This window comes from Neltuma alba, unplaced genomic scaffold (assembly GCF_004799145.2).
Source record: "Neltuma alba isolate B1F8T4 unplaced genomic scaffold, ASM479914v2 tig00010504_pilon, whole genome shotgun sequence".
NCBI classification, from domain to species: domain Eukaryota; kingdom Viridiplantae; phylum Streptophyta; class Magnoliopsida; order Fabales; family Fabaceae; genus Neltuma; species Neltuma alba.
In genome coordinates, this window is record NW_021635381.1 from 1 (window position 1) to 21843 (window position 21843).

The 21843-nt window shown below is 32.4% G+C and overlaps 1 pseudogene; it reads left to right on the forward strand.

Annotated features, from left to right (window-relative positions):
- The first annotated feature begins 285 nt into the window (after positions 1 to 285).
- On the forward strand, positions 286 to 20906 carry LOC114756784 (vacuolar protein sorting-associated protein 22 homolog 1-like; annotated as a pseudogene).
- Positions 20907 to 21843: the final 937 nt, after the last annotated feature.

Here is a 21843-nt window from a genome sequence, read left to right on the forward strand (position 1 = left end):
TTTTATAAATCAAATCCCTTCTGAATCTTCAGCTTTAAAGTTTTCTACTTTCCTGAAAGCTTAACTGGTTTAGACACTTTGGAGCTTCAAGGGAATGATTAACTAATGACTTGTGCTGTTTATACCTCATATCCATGGCCTTGTAATGCAGCCTCGCTGTGAAATCCTCTATGATGTATTATTGAATAAGTCACAATAATATTTAATATTACTTGTTCAGAGTGACATCCGCAAGACCCTGCGTTCAGATCACAATTTCATGAATGTGTGCTAAAGTTGGAGTAGATCCCTAGCTTCAATAAAGGTTTTCTGGGCAGAGCTACTGGAATTGGCGACTTCTATTATGAACTTTGGTAAAAATTCTTAGTCTTGGTTCCTTTCCACCAAATACTTCTTCTCTGTGTATTACTCATGTTTTCTGTAGTAATCTTCACAGGCTATTTCTGATAATTTGCAACTTGTAGGAGGGTATGTTGAATATCATAGAAACAAAATATAAATTCGATTACTAGCTAAACTTATTTTGGTAAAGAAACATAACTGGGCCAATTCAGACACCTTGGGGTAGCAAACATAGCAATGAATCTGCATATTTCCAGAGCTGCTTGCTGCGGGAAAGAGTGAGATGTAAAGAATATTTTCAGTGTTTAAGAACCGTGTGCTAGCATATAGTGGCAGGAGACCATTGTGTAAATCCCCGACTATGAGCTTTCAAGTTACACTGCACATACTAACTATCTATAAATTAGTAATCTCAATTATGTTTTGTCTATTCATCAGTAAATCTTTTCACATTATGATATAATCTAATTTCCTATAATTATAAAGCTGTTTTATGGTTTTCATTTTGTATAAATATTTGTCATTTGCTAGTAATCTATCAAACGAAGCGCTGGTCATTTAATAACATCTTTACTAAGATAAACTGCTTGGCTTATCAGGAGTTCAAATAGTGGATATCTGCCTGGCCCGCACGAGCCCACAATGGAGGACTGATCAACCTGCAAAACTCTGTCGTTTACTTTGTCAGCGACGAAAAGTGATCGTGGATCTGTTTTCTGAGGATGATTGTCTGCGTGCTATCAGTAAGCTGAAGGTCTTATATTTCACCTTGCCCATAAATTTGAGATAATATTTGGAGTTATTAATCTAAAGTTGATACAGTAATTAAGACTTTGGTTACTGATTTTTCTTGTGTTGAACTTGTATCCAGTCATAGCGTAGGGCTGTAAGCTTTCCTTTGAGCCCTTTCTGTTCTAATCCTCCTAACCTGTTCTGTGGTTGATATCAAGTCACTAACCACTATACTTAATCTCTTTATTCACATCTAAAATTATTATAATATAAATTTCCTCTAATGTCCTCGTTACCTACACCTAGAAGGGGAACTGATATATATGGTTCTGTCAGGCTACCAGAGCCCCTTTTATGTTGATCAAACTCCAAAATTCAACTTCTATGATAGTGGACTATTGAAAGAAGAATAATCTAGCATGATTCAAAAGATTTGTTTTTTTTTTTTAATTTTAGCTGCTGTTTTTTTCTTTCTTTGATAGAAGCTTGTCTTAGCCTTCTAGTGCTTTCTCATCTCTTTATGCTTCTTTTATCCTAAAGGAAAAGAAATAAAGGAACACAAGAGTTGCATGAGAACTAAAAACTTGATGTTCTCTTAGTAATTCATTGATTTGTACATCCAACCAAGAATCGATTAGTTGTCACATTAGGACCTAACTCTGTGCCTTTCTTTACTTATCCTATGTGGTTATTTTTCATTGCATCGATCGTTGTAGGCAGATGTTTGACTTTTGTTACATGAACTTCAGGTGCGGGTAGTGGTTTTGAAGTTATTTCTGTTGGGAAGAAAAAACTTGTTCGTTCAGTTCCCACTGAGCTAAACAAAGACCACAATGAAATTCTAGAACTTGCTCAGGTTAGAACTGTTTCTTCTGAGTATTGGACTTTTTGACCTGCTGTTGTCATGAATTTTCTTGAACATGCTTGGTAAAAACCCAATGTGTCCATAGGATAAATATCTTAAAGAGGTTAATCTGATTTCTTAAATTAACTTGAAAGCATCACCAAATAACGGTTCAGACCTAACTTGTTGAGGATTCTCTTAGCAGCCAAAAAAAGGACAGTATCAGGAATTTATCCATGACCAACCTTCTTGTAAAATAATCTTAATGAAGTCTGAAGTTTTGATGTAAGAATGAAGGAAAATCCTAACTCTTCAATGGTTATGTCTGACCTATCATGACAACTTTGATACAAGTCATATTGGTGCTAAATTTTATGATGTAAAGTTCAATCCAATATATTGCCAGCGATCTCTTGAGAAATATTCTTAGTGGTGCTCTGGAGCATGATTACCAAAATGATGTCACTGAACTGGCTCGATTAAATTTATGTAAAATTCATATCTGAATGTGGAAAGCATGAACAAACTTAGAATGATCACTTACCAAGTGTAGCAAAAGCCTCCTTGTGCAATCGGTTTGCTAATTCAGAAAGATTTGTTGTCTTCTGACATTTCCATGGATTCTTCTGCACTTCAGGCTCAAGGTTTGTGACTGTTGAGGAAGTGGGGAACGGCTATCTTGGACTCCAGGTCGCACTATCGATGCCCTTGAGACCTTACTTAAAGTAATTTTCTAACCATTTTATTTTGTCAGCTTCTTTCCTTCTTCGTAACTTATTAAAACATGCATCAACCAACCCAAGTTCATGGAATGGTAAAGAATACTTTTTTATTGATGCAGGAAGGACTTGCAATGATTGATGATGGTCATAGAGACGGTAAACGCAGGTACTGGTTCCCTGTGTATCACCCATTTCTTCTCTAATGACCGCTGATTCCTAACATTAGGCTCATCAGAAGAGCATCTGTTGAAGATTATTAAGGACCTGGAATCGCATTGTGCACTTAGTTTGTTACTCCTGTTTTCCTTCTCCTTTTTTCTTTTCCTGAAATGTGTGATTTGTTTTCTGCAATCTGCTGATATATGTAAATAGTATACTGGGGTCTCAAAAAGTATATGTTTCTTTAATTTAAAGAATCGCACACGAGGTTTAATACTGGATGCTTGTTGATTCTCATCTCAAGGCCCCTTGTACTCCTTTCCCAATTGCTTGGAACTAACGAGCACTGACATAACTACAGGACATGATATGATAGGAATACGATACTACAATATCAATATTCAATATATATAATTAACTAGTTAAGGTCGACGTATTGTTTGCCTCTTAGGCAAGTCAGCTTGTGCTAAGCATAAGAGCTATTTAACTAGTTTATATCGATAAAGAAAATTAATTAGTTAGGGTTAAACCCACAACATGTTGTTATACTTTTGATGAGTTTTCATTGTTTTCTGTACTGTACTTTATGTATTTGTAATGTTGGTCCCTATGGTTTCATAGGGACCTGTATAAGAGCTTAATGGTATTATCTTCGTTTATTTAGTGATAACATCGTAAAATAGGTTGACATGGACAGCTGACTAACATGACCTATCAGCAAAGACTGGATAAAAATCAAAACTCAATATAGCGGCAAAAAAGTAGGTTAAACTTAATAAAAATGACGGAAGACAAAAAAAAAAAATTTATTTTGACTGACATAATCCATTTGGGAGAATAAGCAAGCTATCATCAACATCGATATTATTTGCGTGTTTAAAAAAGAAAGAGTCAAGTGACAGAATTTGTAGCTTAAAAGATACCATGACTCATGTATACTTCTTTTGGTTCTTTTTATAAGAGGCGAATAACTAATTTTCAAGCTTAGTAATATATCCCTATTTTATAATATATTTTTATATATAACTAAAGGATTTTATAATGTTTAAAGGGTTTAAAATGCAGAAGATACTTATATTTTGAATTAAGAAAATTATGTAAATTAATTGCTTAAAAGTGTATTTTTATTATATTTTTATAATTTCTCTTTTGAAAGGTATCTTTGTTTTGATTCCGGAAAATATTCTGTTAAGCAAAACATGGACCCTATGAAAACTATATTTGTGATAGTCACGTAGCGTTAAAAGAGAAGTTTCTAATTATCTAATTGGAAATTATTTAAAATGTTCAGCTAAAATATCTCTTATTTTTCACCACAAATTAAAGAGTTTGAATAATTAATTTCTTTTATGAATAATTCTTTTATCATATTGTGAATTTGAATAAATATTTTATTCATATTCCATTATTCATTTAATTCTCCAAATAGTCACATTATCATTTTTATCCTCTTTCTAAACCCTAACCCTAATTCATCTTACCACCATATCTTTATTCAAATTTAAAATATTATCCTTTTATCTAATATTATTTAAATTCAAAAGCTTTTTTCCTTTGGCTGCCATAAAGATCATATCAAACTCAGAGAATTCAAATCCAAAGTTCTATCAAGATTATAAGATAAAAGAAGATAAAAGATCAAACTAGAAGTCTTAAGGATTTCCTCATCCAACTAGGATAAGTTCAAGTGCTATAAAAGGGGATTAAGGAAGCCTTAGAGAAAATGAAGCCATCTACACTACACAAGCACAAGCATATATTTGGTTGCCTCTTGTGTTTAGTTGTTTTACTGTCTTCTTTTTATTATTTTCTTTTTATCATTATGGTGTTATCTAGTCATATGTGTGGCTAGTTCTCTTTTTTCCCAAGGACAAGATAGCGTGACTTGAATTTATGTTTATATTAGGAAACTTGTTAGTTTTTCATATTTCAATCCACTAGTACGTTGCTTTTATGAATTTCCTAGGTTAGGATTTTGATTTCTTTGTGGACTGATAGTTGATCTGTGTTTTAGTGGAACAATTATGTTTTGAAGTTTTCAATAAATATATTTTCAGTTTCCTCATATTTCTATAAGTGTTTATCTTTATAGATTTCTATTTTGATTTACTCAAGTAATTCATGCTCTAGGGTTTTTGATAGACAACTCTCTTCAAGGAAGAAGATATAATTGTTTAATTGAATTCACAAGTTAAGTGGTTTTTAAATAAATAATTGAAAGGTGATTATATGCTAGCTTTCTAAGTATAATTATTAATTAATTAATCACAAGTTAGATGTTATTTAGGGTTTTTTCTTTTGACTTAGTAATTGCTTTTATACAAACTTCTCATCTTTTTTAATCGTGATAGCCACTCATCAATGTCCTTCGGAAGTGCACCATTTTGATAAAGTCTTTGTTCCTTTTGCTTTCTTTTAATTATTGTTATTTCCTTTTATTTTTCTTAATTTATTTTCCTACAAAAATCAATCAATTTTCTTTCCTACTACTTTCTTCTCTACATCACATTTTTTCTCAATTAAAAAGGTTTTCAAAATTTTAACAAAGCTCCTCATAGAGAGAGATGACTTAGGTTGATCTCTATACTATATAGGGTTAATTTAGTTAATTAATTTGAGAGCTTACACGACAGGACAATCAAATTTTGGCACTGCTGCCGGGGAGCCAAGTTTCTTTTGACTCTTTTTTAATTGTGAAACTTGATATTTCTTATCTACATCTGCATGTGTGTCTTGTTTTCTTTCCTCTTCTTAATGTGTAGTAGAGTCTTAGTGTTTTCGGTTTGATAATTTTCAAGTTATGCTTACTGTTTACTGGAACTATCTTCGAACGTGCTCAGAAAAATTCAGAAATATTTATATTGCATGTTTTTTATGCTCTAAGCATTTTTAATAGCTTTAGCTATTAGGTCTGATTGAAACTTGCCAAATTCAAATGTTTTCATAACATTTTCGGTTTGTCTTAATTGTTTTTCATTTCCCCCCTCTTTTTATCCTGAACATTAGCTACTAAGGATTAGGTATATTCAACATAATTAATTATACTTTCATGGCCTGATATAATAACAATTACCATTTTAATTATCATCTAACTATGCCCTCTTATTCTTTTACAGATTATAGCACTTTAAGGGCTCAAGCATGATTGCTGATTTCTTCTATTTCACAAAATAATCATGAACCATTTTTTGAATATTGGAACTAATTCCAAGGTGTTTTGGATAAGTATCCATATCACCAAATCCCTGAGGAACAACTTGTAATATACTTTTATAAGGGATTGAAAGAGCAAGACCGAAAAATAATAGATGATGGAGTAGGAGGAGACTTGTTAAATCTAACTATTGGCAAAGCTTGGGAGATTTTTGGGATAGCCGCTATAGACAACTACCAATACACCATCCGGATGAGTCAACCAGCCCAAAAACCATATCATTAACCACTCTTTCTACCACATAGATCCATTATGAACCTCCTTTTATCCCATATGAACCACCTTATGAAAGTATGCCATGTCAAGAATCTCCTTTGGATGTGGTGATGAGAGACATCTAAAAATTAAATGACCAAATGAATAAATTTGCACTTGAAATAGACAAAATGGCTGAGCTTCTCATGAACACTATACAAGAAAATCCATCTCCAACACCTACCTTTGACATACGCATGCAAAAAGAGGAGGAAAATCAAGTATATCTTCAAATTCCAAAAGAATCTCCTCCTTCTTTCGGTAATGTATCTCCTATCCTTGAAGAAGTTGATCCTTTTTGGATTATTACTTTAATTAATGAAGCAAGTGAAGATGAGGTTGATGAGGAAATAGTTGTTGAGTCACCTCATATGTTCAAAAACGCTATACCTATTGCTTCTAGTAGTGAACATGCTACCTCCACATCCTTGTATGACTATCCAAATGTCAACTATGCTTCTCTTCCTAGTGCTAGAGATGATAATAGTACTGAAGTCAAAGAAACTATTTTCACATGTGAATTTGATAAAGAAAATGCTTCTACTCCTGATCATGATGTAGTTTCTTGCACTAGTAATGTTGTTAGTCATAAGCATATTATTTGAAAAGGTTGAGCCTCATTTGAATGCTAATATTGATAATAAAGATGAGAATACCCATAGTCTTGAGGGTCATAATCCTACTCATTCTATGAAATTACTTGAACATAGTGACATAAAAGGGAAGATCCTACAATTTCTCCTAAGCAATTTACACATGCTAATGAATCTTTCCAGCAAATTCTTTCTTGTGATTTGCCACCAGATATAAGCATGCCTATTATTGATATAATTACATATTTGGAACCCAAGGCTGTTACTGAAGGGAGTCTTATTGATTTTATTGGATGAGAGAATTATCTTTGCTTATCTTATTATAAACATCTCACATCTTTAACTTTGATAAATAACATAGAATGCTTAAATTCTTTTCATGGGTTTAAATATTTTGATTCTAGCCCTTTACTTGGTGTTGGAAAAGGCATTGCTTTGGATTTGTTGAATTCTTTGCAGGGACTTCACTTGGGAGACTTCTATAGTGCTTACTCTATTTACTACATTTTGGCACCTCCACAAATTGACTCTGAGCCACCACCCCAAACTACTAGAGAGGGCTATAAAAAGAGGATCTGCTTGAGTAAAAGCATGTTTCTCATCATAGAGATGAGAATTTCAACTTCGAGACACTCAAGTGGCATAAATGCACTAGGTTGTCTCTTTCTTTTTCTTATCTATTTTTGATATATTTTGAGCCTTATTACTTAGGATAAGTGTGGAGGGAGAGACAATTTTAGTAGGAAAAAAAATAGTAGTATTTATTATACTTTATGCAAGTAAGAAATCCTACATATTCATTGTTAGCTGTAATAATTTGATTAATTATTATTCTTAAGGTCAATAATTGAAATAGGGGAATTAATGTCTTGTGATTAATATGCTATTCAGTTTATTAATGTGAATTACTTCATGAGTAATAAACCCTTATTGGAAGGTATTTTGAGCCTAATTTTTTCTTTCTTGTGTGTTTTCATTTGTTTTAGTTTATTCTTCAGGACTTGTCTTAATTCTTTTTATAGCTGCCTAATTCATGTGTAATTCTTTAAAATGATTGAGGCTTTCATATTCTAAACACTTTTATCTCAAATGCAAGCCAAATTTATATGTTATCCATAGTTACCCCCTTTGAGCCCAATGCTTTTCTTAAATTCTATCTTATAGTAAGTATATATGTTTGTATATAACTCATTCTCGTGACATCTTTTTATGCAATTCACTAAAGTGCATTATTTTTTTTTTTATTGTTGCTATTGCTCTTATATATTATGAGGTACAAACAAAAAAAAAAGGAAAAAAAAAAGAGAGAGCGAGAAAGAGCAACAAAAGAAAAAGAAAAACGGATAAAAAGAAAAAAAATATAATGCTCCAAAAAAAAAATAGCAAAAAAAAAGAGGAAGGAAATACCTCTTTATTTCTTATAATTAACAACATATTCATTTTCTATACACTATACATATAACATAAAGATGTCATCTATTTTCTTCTACATGCATATTACTTACTGTTCATCGTATTCCATTCCATATGACCTATTTCCAACATTACAAGCCATAAAGACCTTTTGATTTCTGAATGCACATGTAACTGGTGGCGGTAAATTAGGACAACTACAAGCTTATGGTAGGGTGGCTAAACAAGTGAACCGAGTGAAACAAATACCCCATATGGGAGAGATGAGCGATGCAGACATATTCTAAGTGTTCTCTCATGCTTTGTTCCCATTAATTTAACTAAATATCAATTTAATCAATTTGCATTAATTTATCCTATGACTCTTACTAATCTAATGGATATAATCGATCAGATTATTGCTTTTGTGCTCGAATATTGTCTGACTTTCTACCTGCTTAGTTGATTTAAATAATTTCATATTTTATTGCTTTGCTTAGGAGTGCAAAGGATTCATTGTGGGGGACTTTGATATATCCCTATTTTGTGATATATTTTTATATATAATTAAGGGATTTTAAAATGTTTAAAGGGTTTAAAATGCAGAAGATACTCATATTTTGAATTAAGAAAATTAGATAAATTAATTACTTAAAAGTGTATTTTTTATTATATTTCTATAATTTCTCTTTTGAAAGGTATCTTTGTTTTGATTCCAGGGAGTATCCTATCAAGCAGAATATGGACCCCATGGAAACTATATTTGTTGCAGCCACAAGGCATTAAAAGAGAAATTTCTAATTATCTAATTAGAAATTATTCAAAATATCCAGCCAAAATATCTTTTATCTTCCACCATAAATTAAAGAGTTTGAATAATTAATTTCTTTTCTGAATAATTCTTTTGTCGTATTTTGAATTTGAATAAACATTTCATTCATATTCCATTATCCATTTAATTCTCCAAATAGCCACATTATTATTTTTATCCTCTTTTTAAACCCTAACCCCAATTCATCCTACTACCATATCTTTATTCAAATTTGAAATATTATCTTTTTATCTAATATCATTTAAATTTAAAAGCTCTTTTCCTTTGGCTACCATAAAGATCACATCAAACCAAGAGAATTCAAATCCAAACTTCTATCAAGATTACAAGATAAAAGAAGATAGAAGATCAAACTAGAAGTCTCAAGGGTTTCCTCATCCAACTAGGATAAGTTCAAGCGCTATGAAAGGAGATCAAGGGAGCTTTAGAGAAAAATGAAGCCATCTACACTACATAAGCACAAACATACACTTGGCTTCCTCTTATATCTAGTTGTTTCACTGTCTTCTTTTTATTATTATGGTGTCATCTAGCCATATGTGTGGCTAGTCCTCTTTGTTCCTAAAGACAAGATGGCGTGGCTTGGGTTTCTGTTTATATTAGGGAGTTTGTTAGTTTTCATATTTCAATCCACTAGTATGTTGCTTTTGTGAATTTCCTAGGTTAGGATTTTGATTTCTTTGTGGACCGATATTTGATTTGTGTTTTAATTGAACAATTATGTTTTGAAGTTTTCAATAAATATATTTTCAGTTTCCTCATATTTCTATAAGTGTTTATCTTTATAGATTTCTGTTTTGATTTGCACAAGTAGTTCATACTCTAAGGTTTTCGATAGATAACTCTCTTCAAAGAATAAGATATAATTGTTTAATTGAATTCACAAGCTAAGTGGTTTTTAAATGATTAATTGAAAGGTAATTATACGCTAGCTCTCTAGTTATAATTATTAATTAATTAATCACAACTCAGATGTTATCTAGGGTTTTTTCTTTTGAATTAGTAATTGCTTTTATACAAGCTACTCATTTTTTTAACCGTGATAGCCACTCATCAATGTCTTTGGGAAGTGCATCATTCTGGTAAAGTCTTTGTTCCTTTTGCTTTCTTTTAATTATTGTTATTTCTCTTTTATTTCTCTTAATTTATTTTCCTACAAAAATCAACCAATTTTCTTTTCTACTACTTTCTTTTCTACATCATGTTTTTTTCTTAATTAAAAAAGTTTTCAAAATTTTAACAAAGCTCCTTATAGAGAGAGACGACTTAGGTTGACCTCTATACTATATAGAGTTAATTTAGTTAATTAATTTAAGAGTTTACATGACAGGGCGATCACTTAGAAAATATAGAGTTAAAATTAGTTGGATTAATAAATATGTTAAAACTTTGCCCAAAAAAAATAAATGTTAAAAATTTAAATTTACTTGCAAAAATATTATCAATTAATAATTGGTTTTTCGCTTTTAATAATTGCTCAAATACTCTTTTTTAACGAGCATATAAAAAGAAAGTTTTAAAAAATGCTCAAGTGTAGAAGTTTTTTTTTTTTAATTAGCAGGACTAAAAAAAGACCACACAGTATTAACTTGTGTATAGTATTTATAAATGATTATGAATTAACTTCACATTATCTTACTTTTGAGTAATTCAATGGTTGTACACTATCTTCTAATATCTCTAATCTAACTACTGAAAAGCTCACAATTGATATGGGATATCTCTAATTTGGAGGTCTTCGATATAAGAAAATGGTTATTCTTCCTTAATGGGTCACAAATTGAGATTTGTTTTTACAAATACCAGTATAAATATTAAACTTCAACCTTTCTTAATTATTACTTCCAAATTTAATGAAAGACATAATTGAAATGATGTAACTAATGCCCTAAATAAAAGTCATATGTTACTCATAATTTAGAACAAAACAGCTCTTAGAAAGTTCTCTAACTAACATGTACAAATGGGGAAGAAAAAAGACAGGAAAAGGGCCGAATGAAAGATTAAGTAAATTATCTCCAAAAGACTAACATAACAAAAGATAGTGGATGATAAATTTTGGGCCATCAACATGTACATCAAAATTACATTTATATACACTACAAAACAAAAAACTCTTCTTTTTTTTTTGGGTAAAAAGTCAACATATCATTAAAATGAAAAAGTGTCACAAAGTTTCAAAACAAATAGAACAACAATTATCCTAAGTGAAATTTAAAAACAAAGAATTAGAAACTACCCTAGAATTAAATTCCTTAAAACAAAATAAAAAGAAGTAAATATCCTTCCAAATTTGATTGATGAAGCTTCTATTGAAACAACTAATTGTCAAAGAGTGGTGCTCATTTTCCTCCAAAATTTCAGAACTCATTAGCCATAAAAGTGTTGCCCAAAAACAAATCTAGAGAAGCATTTGACTCTTATAATCTTTACTTCTCGAAAGGAAAGCTTGCAACGAAGATTCCTAAAAGCAAATAAATACTCTAACAATGTGATATCCTATGTTTCTTGTATATATGAAGAATGATATCATAACCCAACAAATTAGGAAAAGGACAATCTCCATCAGCTAACTGAGAAAAGGAAATTATAAGATTTTGAAGAGAGAAAAAGCTAGTTCGTATAAGGTGACACAACCATTGGTTTCTTTAAGCATATCTTGCAGTGAAATTCTCCCTCCTTGATGAATGATGGAATTTCTCTTTCTCCATAAATCATTCAGTAAACAAGTGATTCTCTTAGCCATATGTTTGTGACCATCTCGAACAAAAGCCTAAAGAGTTTGCTTTAACCGTTCCACAAAGCTTTGAAAATTGTTTTGTTCCATTCTAGCAATTAAACTTCCAAACCATAAAACTCCAGTGAAAGGACAATTAACAAATAGGTGCTCCAAGGATTCTTCAATATCACAACCAGGAGCACTTAAACCAGAGACAAGCATATGGTTAAGCTTAAGCACATCGCAAGAGGGGATTGCATACCTGATTAGCTTCTATACTAACAAAAGTAATTTATATGGTAGAGGAAACTTCCATAAGAATTGCCAAAACTCATCCAAAATTTGATTATCAACATTCATCAAACAATAAGCTCCATCTTTTACTTTATAAATTCCTAGAGAATTACCTTGGTAGAGTAATTTATCCTTGCTACTTGTGAAAGAGAGGGGAGTTAATAGAATAGATTTAGCAATTGAAAGGTGATAAAACTGATGACTTAGAGAAGTATTGCACTTAACTGAACACCAAGAAGAGACATTATGCAATAAAAGATTAGCAACATGTCAAATATCTGGCATTTGTGCTGGATCTTGCTGCATTGGCAATCATAAATGGTGATTTAAAGGAATGAATAATTTGTCTCCCACTCTCCACTTGAGCTTAGATATTATTAACCAAGCATTTTCAATAGTACATTTCCAAATCCAAGAGGCATTATAAGGTTTCTTAATTAGATCAGAAGAACTCAAATCAATGTTTTTAATCCTTAAGGAGGAAGCCAGCGGAGAAGGTTCTTCTTCTATAACAATTATCTAGATCAAGAGCTTTATTCATAACTATGGGAAGTCTCAGTCCCAAACCACCATGATCAACTAGTTTAAAAAATTCATCCCTCCTAGGAAGATGAGGCCTTCAACTATGATTCAAATTGTCCCCAAAAAAAAATTAGCACGGTAAGCATCTATTTGATCACAAATGTGCTTTGAAAGTTTGACATAGGAGAGAACATGAATGTTGACAACTACAAGGACCGATTTGATGAGGGCTAATCAAGAAGCTTGAGATAATAGTTTGGTTTGCCAAGAAGCTATTTTATGCTTAACTGCATTCATTACTCGAGAGTAAATATGATATTTACTTCCTCCTGGATCAATCTAGGTTCTGAGGTATTTGCCAAGTTTAGAATCAAATCTAAAGCCAAGAAATTTTGACCAGGCTTGCTTAGCATTGTAAGGCAAATTAGGACTAGAGATGAGAAATGATTTCATCCTCTTACATTCTTGCCTAGACCAATAACAAAACATGTTCAAGGCCATTTCAATTGAAGAAAAAACTTTATTAGTACATTTAAAAAGAAAATGGAATCATCTGCATAAAAGAAGTGGGATATTAGTTGTGCTCTCTGGTAGATTTTAATTCCCTTCCATAACTTGAGTGACTCTAAAAGAGAGATCATATGAGACAAAACATTAGCAGACAAGATATAAATATAAGGTGAGAGAGGATCAGCTTGTCTAATTCCATTTATAGGTTAGACCGCTGCAGTTAAGGAACCATTAACTAAGATTTGGTAATGAACTATTGATAAACATTGTCTTATTAGCTTCACCCACTAACTTGGAAAATTCATTCTAATCAAAATTCTTGAGATAGAGTCCCATGAAAGCCTATCAAAAACTTTAGAAAATCTATCTTTAAAGTTGTTATTTTCTTTCTAAGAAATTAAGTCTGTTGCCAACAAAATATTGTTTGAGATTAATCTATCCTTGAGAAAAAGCACATTAGTTTGGAGCAATGATCCTACCCAATACTTGTTTATGGCAATTACTAAGTACCTTTGAGATGATCTTATAAGCCACATTACATAAACTTATAGGTTTGAAATCTCTAAGGTTTTGTGGCTTCACAATTTTGGGGATTAGAGTGATGAAGGCCTTGTTGATACTTTTGAGCATGAATTTTGAGTTCTAGAAATGTAAGACCATTCGAAAGATATCATCACTTATTAAATGCCAATGCTTTTTTTAGTAGAAATTGGCATGAAAACCATCTAGGCCTAGGGCACTGTCCTTCAAAAGACAAAAAATAGCTTGCTTAACATCTTTCTTCAAGATAGGAGCCATTAATTGTTGAACTTCCAAATCTGATAAAGAAGGAATAGGTATATGAGAAAGCCCCTATTGAATTTCTCCCAGTGAAGCTTAATTGTCCTTTCTAAAAGTAGAGGTAAAATGTTGATGTGCCATAAAGGATATTTCATTGAGGCCTGAAGTCAAACTACCATTAGCATTTTTAAGAGCTCTAATTTTGTTGTTGGTTGATCTTCTATTAACAATAGCTTGAAAATATTTAGTGTTACGTTCTCCTTCTTTATACCATTTGAGTTTTGCTCTCTGAGACAAGTAGCTAGCTTCATAGTCTAGGATGAATTCCAAATTATGGTTAGTATTTAAAAAAAGCATTAGATAGCTCACTAGAATATTGGCCAGAAAAATCAAATTTCAGAGAAATATCATAAAGGACTTGTTCTATATCATTAACCTTTTTTGAGAGATTCCCTATAGATCTGCTCTAATTTGAGAGTTTGAAGAGTTACGCTTAATTTAATCGGAACCACAAATGAAGGGGATCCTTAGACAAAAGTGTGCTAACAATTTCAAATAATATCCTTGCTTTCAAGAAACTAAAACCAGATATCCTCACATCTAAGAATCTTCTTCCTCTGCATATAATTTTTAGTTGCAAATACTATCGAACTGCGATCAGAAGCTGCTATTGGTAATGTTAGCACAAAAGAGGATGGAAATAATTACAGCTAGCCAATATTGCAAATTGCCATATCCAAACACTTTAAAATGATATCTAAACTAACCTCATTATTAGTCCAAGTAAAAGAGGGGCCATGTGTAACATCTTAAATTTTACTCCACGGACTTAAATATTTTTATAAAAAAAAAGGGTTCCAAATTGTTATTTTCTCCGTTTTATTTTGGGTCTTTAACTTTAGTTTACCCCGAGTGACTTCTTTTTACCTTCTCCCGTCGTTTTTTTCCTCTTCTCCTTCTCTCTCTTTGCGTTCATTCCGCTTGAGGCATCGCTCATCTGCTCTCCCTTCTTTTTTCATCGTTTCAGATAGTTTTGGTAAGTAAAATTACTTCTAATTACAAAACTTCCTTTATAAAAATTGTTCTACTCAGTCAGATCTACCTAATGATGGTAATTTTGTGTTGCTTAGAGAAAATTTTTAGTGTAGAGTTTGGAGAAAGTATTTAGTTTTGATGAGTGTTAATCACAGTATTGTAGATCTGTTATAGTAGATCATTTCTACCGGTTTAGATTTGTCTATTTATTGATTTTGGTATTTAAAAATTAATTTTTAATTAAAAAATATGTTATTTATGATATATATATATCATATTTATACCGATTAAAATTAAGTTAAATAATTTATTTGGGTTGCTTGATATATTCTTAAAATTTTAATCGGTTTAGTTTTATTTATTGAGTGACTAGAGGTTTTAAAATAATTATTGTAGTTAAAGTTTCTTATTTATGGGGGAAAAAAACATATTTATGCCATTAAAATCTTGGTTTGATTATTTATATATATAAATATTTGAGACACTATTGAATTTTTGATGGTCCGGTTTTGAGGCTTAAATTTTAAATGTGATTTTTAGAATTTAGAATATACTAATTTCATATTTAGAAATTTTAGAAAATTCTTTTTATTAAAGTAAATAAGTTGAGGGATGTAAATAAATAATTTGGCTTGTTAGAAAATTACCAATTAGTTCTAAAGTACTTAATTTTGGATTATAAGAGTTGTGAGAATTTAGAATGATAATTAAATTAAATTAGGAATTTAACTAATATATATAAGCTTAATTAATTAGCTTATATTAATTTGTGGTTATATTAATGGTGTAGATTGATTATTGAATTGTTGGTTTGAGCACGGGGTTGACTTTGTAGTAATTCTTTTTATAGCCTTGGTGAAAGGTAACCACTTTCCACTTGTTATGTATGCTTGTATGATGTTTGTGAGTGATTTCGAATTATATGAGATTCTTGAAATGTCATTGAATTATTATTTGAACAAGGAAAGGCATCATTGTTGAAATTGCCTTGAGATACTTTATGTTATTGAAAAATAGTATGAAATTATGAATTTATAAATTTGTCATGTGGAACAAGAATTTATTGAGAAATGGTTTGAGGATTGATGTTGATTATTGAAATTTCGAAATCTCGATTTTGGTAAATGTGAAAGTTATTATGTTATTGGTAAATGACTATTCTCATGAGTATAAATACGAGAGGGGACGGTGAACGTTGATTGGTGGGAGACATGTTATAGGGAGAATAAAGGGGTGGATTTTTGTACATATTATAGAGGTAATAAGGTGGGAGGATGCCAGATGTACACTGGTTGATCCTTTGGCCCTATCATGTGTTGTAGGGCGTATGACACCCCGCTAGTGGACTAGAGGGGAACCCATGGTCTGATCTTGTGCTCTGTGATTTTGGCCTGTTCACATCACTTATTGGTGAGCTTATTATGTTGAACTACCAGTCACATGGGACAGTACTAGCCCATGGGTTCAGTCAGAGGAAATAAGGTGTGAGGAAATAAGGTGGAATTAAGAGTGAGATATTGCATTTTGATATGTATATGTATATGTATATATAACCATGTGACAATTGTTAATGTTATGATTTTAGTAACTGTTCCACTTGACACCTCTCAAGCACTTATTTGTATGCCTAATGAGTAGGATTGTTGGTTACTGAGGCTTTTGTCTCACCCCGTGGTTTAACATTTTCAGATAATAGCTCTAGGGCTGGTCCGTCAGGGAAGGCAGCGAAGGCTTAGCTATCAAGTTTATCTTGTATAGCCTCCTTTTAGTCATGTGATGAGTATTGTATATTGCCACATATAGCTCTTTTTGCATACTCTGATTTAATCGAGACTTATGGTCTTAGTTACTTTTGTTGCTGGGTTGCTTGGGTCTGTAAGCTGTGAACCCACAATAACTTTTGAAAGTAGTTGACTACTGTTGGTTTGGACAAATTTTATTCTGAAAATATCATGTTATGGGCTTAGAGATGAATTGTGATGTGCTGGGCTTTGTAAAGCCCAAGGCCCAGTTATTGTGAAATATTATTAGTTACGGTATTCATATAATTTGCTTAGTAAAACTCTTATAATCATGATAGACATTTTGAATAATTAGTTCAAGTTTTTTTTTATCATGATTAACATTCTTGGCGAATCAAATTTCTTTTTATAACCCTGGTAGCCTTTTCAAATATTATACTAAGATTCTTTTCTACCATGGTTAGTGTTATGAAATTTGGAGTTTAAAAAGGTTAGTAACAGGTTGGAGATAACTGCTGTTACATTTTGAAAAGGTTGGAGATAACCGATGTTACAATTTTGGTATCAGAGCTTAAGATTCTGTAACTTGTGTTGCATTACATGTAGTGGCAATATACAAGGTTCATACATATCCTTCCTTGTTAGTTGCAGTGTTTGTTTTGTGTTGCGGTGCTTACCTTTTATGGTGGCTTGTATCCTTAGGCGGGGAGAGATGGTAAGCTCTGGAAGGATTGATCGTATTGAAAATCAGGCATCACCTTCACTTGAACAATCTCAACATCAAAGTGGAGAGACTCCTTTGACACAAATGATAAAGATGAGGATTACCGTAGAGGACGAACGAATAAGAAAATTTGAAGAGGACAAGGCTAGGAAGAAAGAAGAGGATGCAAACAGCAATAATAGAAGCCCTAATAGAAATCGACACGAGGTTGTGAGCGTTGAAAACTCAGGAAGGTTGACTAGTTATGATGGTGTAAGTACCAAAAAGGCTGAGTAGAGAGATGCTCAGGGACAACACTCTGCTCATGTGGGGCCTACTGGAGGAGTTGGTAAGAGGGTAAATCAGAACTTAGGAAGCTCGCGGAGGAATAGTACTGAGATCCAAAAAGAACTTGCCCGACATGGTTATTTACAGAGGAAGCAAACTCATAAGAGTCATAAGAATCTAAAAGAATCTGCACGATTGGGTTACTTACAGATGAAGCAGACTCAGAAACGCTATAAGAGCTTAAAAGAATCTGCACGATGGGGTTACTTTCAGAGAAAGCACCTTAAAAAGAGTCACGCTGGGGGAAGCCAGAACCCATATCATTGTTTTTCTTTGTCCCAATCTAGTGATGGTAGACCCTATCAGAAATGTGGAAATATGCATTTAGGACAATGCTAGGAGTGTTATCGATGCCACAAGTTAGGGCACATCGTCCATAATTGCCCAGAGGCTAGACAGATCCCTCAGAGCAATCATTCTTTTGTTTCAGGACATGTCCTTAAGATGACACAAGAGGAAGCTGAGGAATCCCTTAATCTGATTAAAGGTACAACTCACTCCAAAGACATGATATCTTTATCTTATTGATGTGGATGCTAGGTATTCCTTTTTATCTGTTAAGTGTACTAAAAGTTTAATTTTTGTATGCTTGATTTGTTCTGTTTGCCGCTTAATGGCGTCAATGTGATTATGGGCGTGGATTAGTTGTTAGCTAGTGATGTCATCCTCGATTGTAAGAGGTTTATGATTTCCTTTTATACTATGTCTATGGAGGTTTTTATAGGTTTCATATTGTGGTTGTCTACTCGTAAGAGTATTTAAGGAATTTGCCACCACGCGTGACATTCTTCTCTGTCACTTAGGGATAAAGAGTTTATTATTGAATAGATTGAGGTGAAGGAATTCATTCAACTGAGTGTTACATCACAGGGTTCATTGCTATTGTTAATAAGAAAAGATGATTGCAACATATGATTATGTATTGACAACAACAATTTGAAAAGTGACCAAATGGATATTTTGAATGGATTTCTGGATGTAATTTTAGAAGGAATGCTAAGTGTACTTCTAGGGCATGAGATGAAGTCCTCTATTGAGTTGGAATAAGAAATAGAGCGTATCTCAAAGGTCCTTTCTGTGAAATATTAACATCCAAGTTAGAAACATTAAAAGGAAAGAGAGGGAGAACCTACCAGTTTATCATACCTAGTGTTTCTCCTTATGGTTCATAGGTGTTGTTGTGAAAAAGAAAGATAAGAGCTTGAGGTTGGGTGTTGATTATCATAATATCCTAATTTGTTTAATTATAAGGTATATAGTTGTGTTTTAAATTTTAGATTCGTGTGAAAATTAAGGGTTATTATTCTTGATTAAGGTTAATTGAGGATTAGAGATATTATGAATGATGATTTGAAGTTATATCCTTCAACATTTCAAGCAGTCTCGGAATATGAAAATTTTGATGGATTTAAGTTAGTTACTTGGCTTATATAAAATGTCTAGTCAATTTAGTTTTGTTGTGATTTAGGTTTTTGGTGATTTGGAGTTATGGTTTGTTATTAGAAGAAAAGCTTTATGGAGATTGGTAATATGATATTTTGAAATAAGGTTTAAGGATTGGTTTATGTTCGTTTGACTGAATATTTTGGGATTTGGTATGCTCGAGGTTAATAGTTCTAAATGTAAATTGGGGATTGTCATGAATGATTATTATCAAGGTTGACTAATGGATTTAATGGACTATTTAAGTAGAGAAAATAATTATTATATCTTTTGATTGAGGAATTGAAATTAGATTGACAGTTAAATATTTGGAGTTATCGTGGATTGTGAGATATAGGGGTTGATCTTGTATTAATAGTGTTTTTCTTAAAGATTTAGAGATGTTATCCTTCAGGTACTTAATTTCTGTTCTTTAGTGATAATGAAAGTCTAAAGTATCAAGTAGACTAGAAAAGTTAGACAACGATAGTATAAATAGATGAAAATCCTTAAAGACTATGACTTTGAACTTAAAGTGTCACTCAAGTAAAGCTATCGTGGTTGCTGACACATTGAGTAGGAAGACAGTGTATGTGTTTCATATGAGGTTAGAGGAGTTTTGTTGTTTGGTAGGGTTGAGAGATCTATAAGTGGTGCCTGAGACATCAGATACTTTGCAGTCGAATATGAATTCTTTAAGGATTTGAAGGTAGCACAAATGAAAGGTGAATGATTATTGAGTATTTGAGACGTATGGGGAAATGGGGATGTGTCAGATAATGATATTGGAGGAAAAGGAATCTTTAAAAAAAAAAAGAGAGAGAACTTGCATCCCTAATGATGATGAGACTAAGAAGGACATTTAAAAAAAAAAAAGAGTTTTATCATAGTAACTTTTCAATGAATCTAGGAATAATGAAGATGTATAATGATTTAAAAAGAAACTATTAGTTGTAGAAGATGAAAAGAATTGTGACAAAATTTGTGATGTAATGTTTGACTTGATAGAAAGTCAAGATAAAACACCAAAAGTCTCCAGGACTACTTTAAAATTTAGATATTCCTCAAAGAAAGTGGGATAGCATTTTCATAGATTTCATTACTAGTTTGTCAAGGACACCAGCTGGATATGACACAATATGAGTGATTGTTAGCAGATTGATTAAGTCGGTACACTTCTTACCCTTAGAGCCACTTACTCTTGGGAGCAGTTGACATAATTGTACATTGATGAAATAGTTTGACTTCATGGAATGCTAGAATCGATCATATCTTATCGAGATATAAGATTTACATCGAACTTTTAGAGGTTTTTACATGGAGACATAGATGCTAAGTTAAAGTACAACTACTGCCTACCATCTCAGACAGATGGACAAAACGAGAGGATGATTTAAACCCTTGAAGACATGTTAAGAGCTTTTGCTATTAAGTTGAAGGATAGTTGGGACAATCAGCTATTGTTAGCAGAACTTGCCTATAACAATAGCTACTATGCTAGCATTTAGATAGCATCGTACGAGGCGTTATACAGGAAAAAGTGTAGATCTCTACTTTGTTGGATTGAATTAAGTGAAAGAATAATTATTTGCTCAGATTTAGTAAACATTATAACTAGAAAGAGTAAGCTTATTAAGTAGAAATTGGTGATAGCCTAAGGTCGCTAGAAGAGTAATGCAAATCATTGGAGGATACCTTTAGAAATTGAATTGGATGATCCTGTATTTCTGAAAGTTTCACCTATTATAGGTGTTGGTAGATCCATTAAGGTTAAAAAGCTTATATCCCAATTCATAGGTCCTTATGAGATTTTAGGACGGATTAGACCTATTGTGTGAAATCCCACATCGGCTAGAGAGGAGAACGAAGTATGCTTTGTAAGAATGTGAATACCTCTTCCTCATAGATGCGTTTTTGGGTGGCTACGGCTGAATTGGGGAAACAAATGGTGAGGTGGCTATGGCTAGACCAAAACTGAAAATAGCTACGAGAGACACCCTGGGATGGCTACAGCTACACTCTAAGACCTGTGGATGTTACATATTGTATATTGAACTGTGCTACCCCCATATCTTTCTAGGTTACACGACGTGTTCCATGTATAGCGATTGAAGAAGTATTATCCGAATTCGTCTCATGTTATTGAGTTGAAACGGTTGAGTTATGAGAAAATTGATCTATAAAGCGGAACAAGAATAGATTTTAGACGTTAAGGATAAACAATTGAAGAACAAGACCATCCGCCATGTTAAGGTCATTTGGAACGGCATGAGTCCTGTTGATGCTACTTGGGAGACTGAAAAGCGGATGCGTCACAGTACCCTTGTTTCTTTAGCCAGCATCTTGAGTTGTTTTTGTTTTGATTTTTGTATATGGTTGTTTGAATTTTGGGGACAAAATTCCTTAGGTGGGGAGAATTGTAACATCTTAAATTTTACTCCACGGACTTAAATATTTTTATAAAAAAAAAAGGGTTCCAAATTGTTATTTTCTCCGTTTTATTTTGGGTCTTTAACTTTAGTTTACCCCGAGTGACTTCTTTTTACCTTCTCCCATCGTTTTTTTCCTCTTCTCCTTCTCTCTCTCCGTGTTCATTCTGCTTGAGGCGTCGCTCATCTGCTCTCCCTTCTTTCTTCATCGTTTCAGATAGTTTTGGTAAGTAAAATTACTTCTAATTACAAAA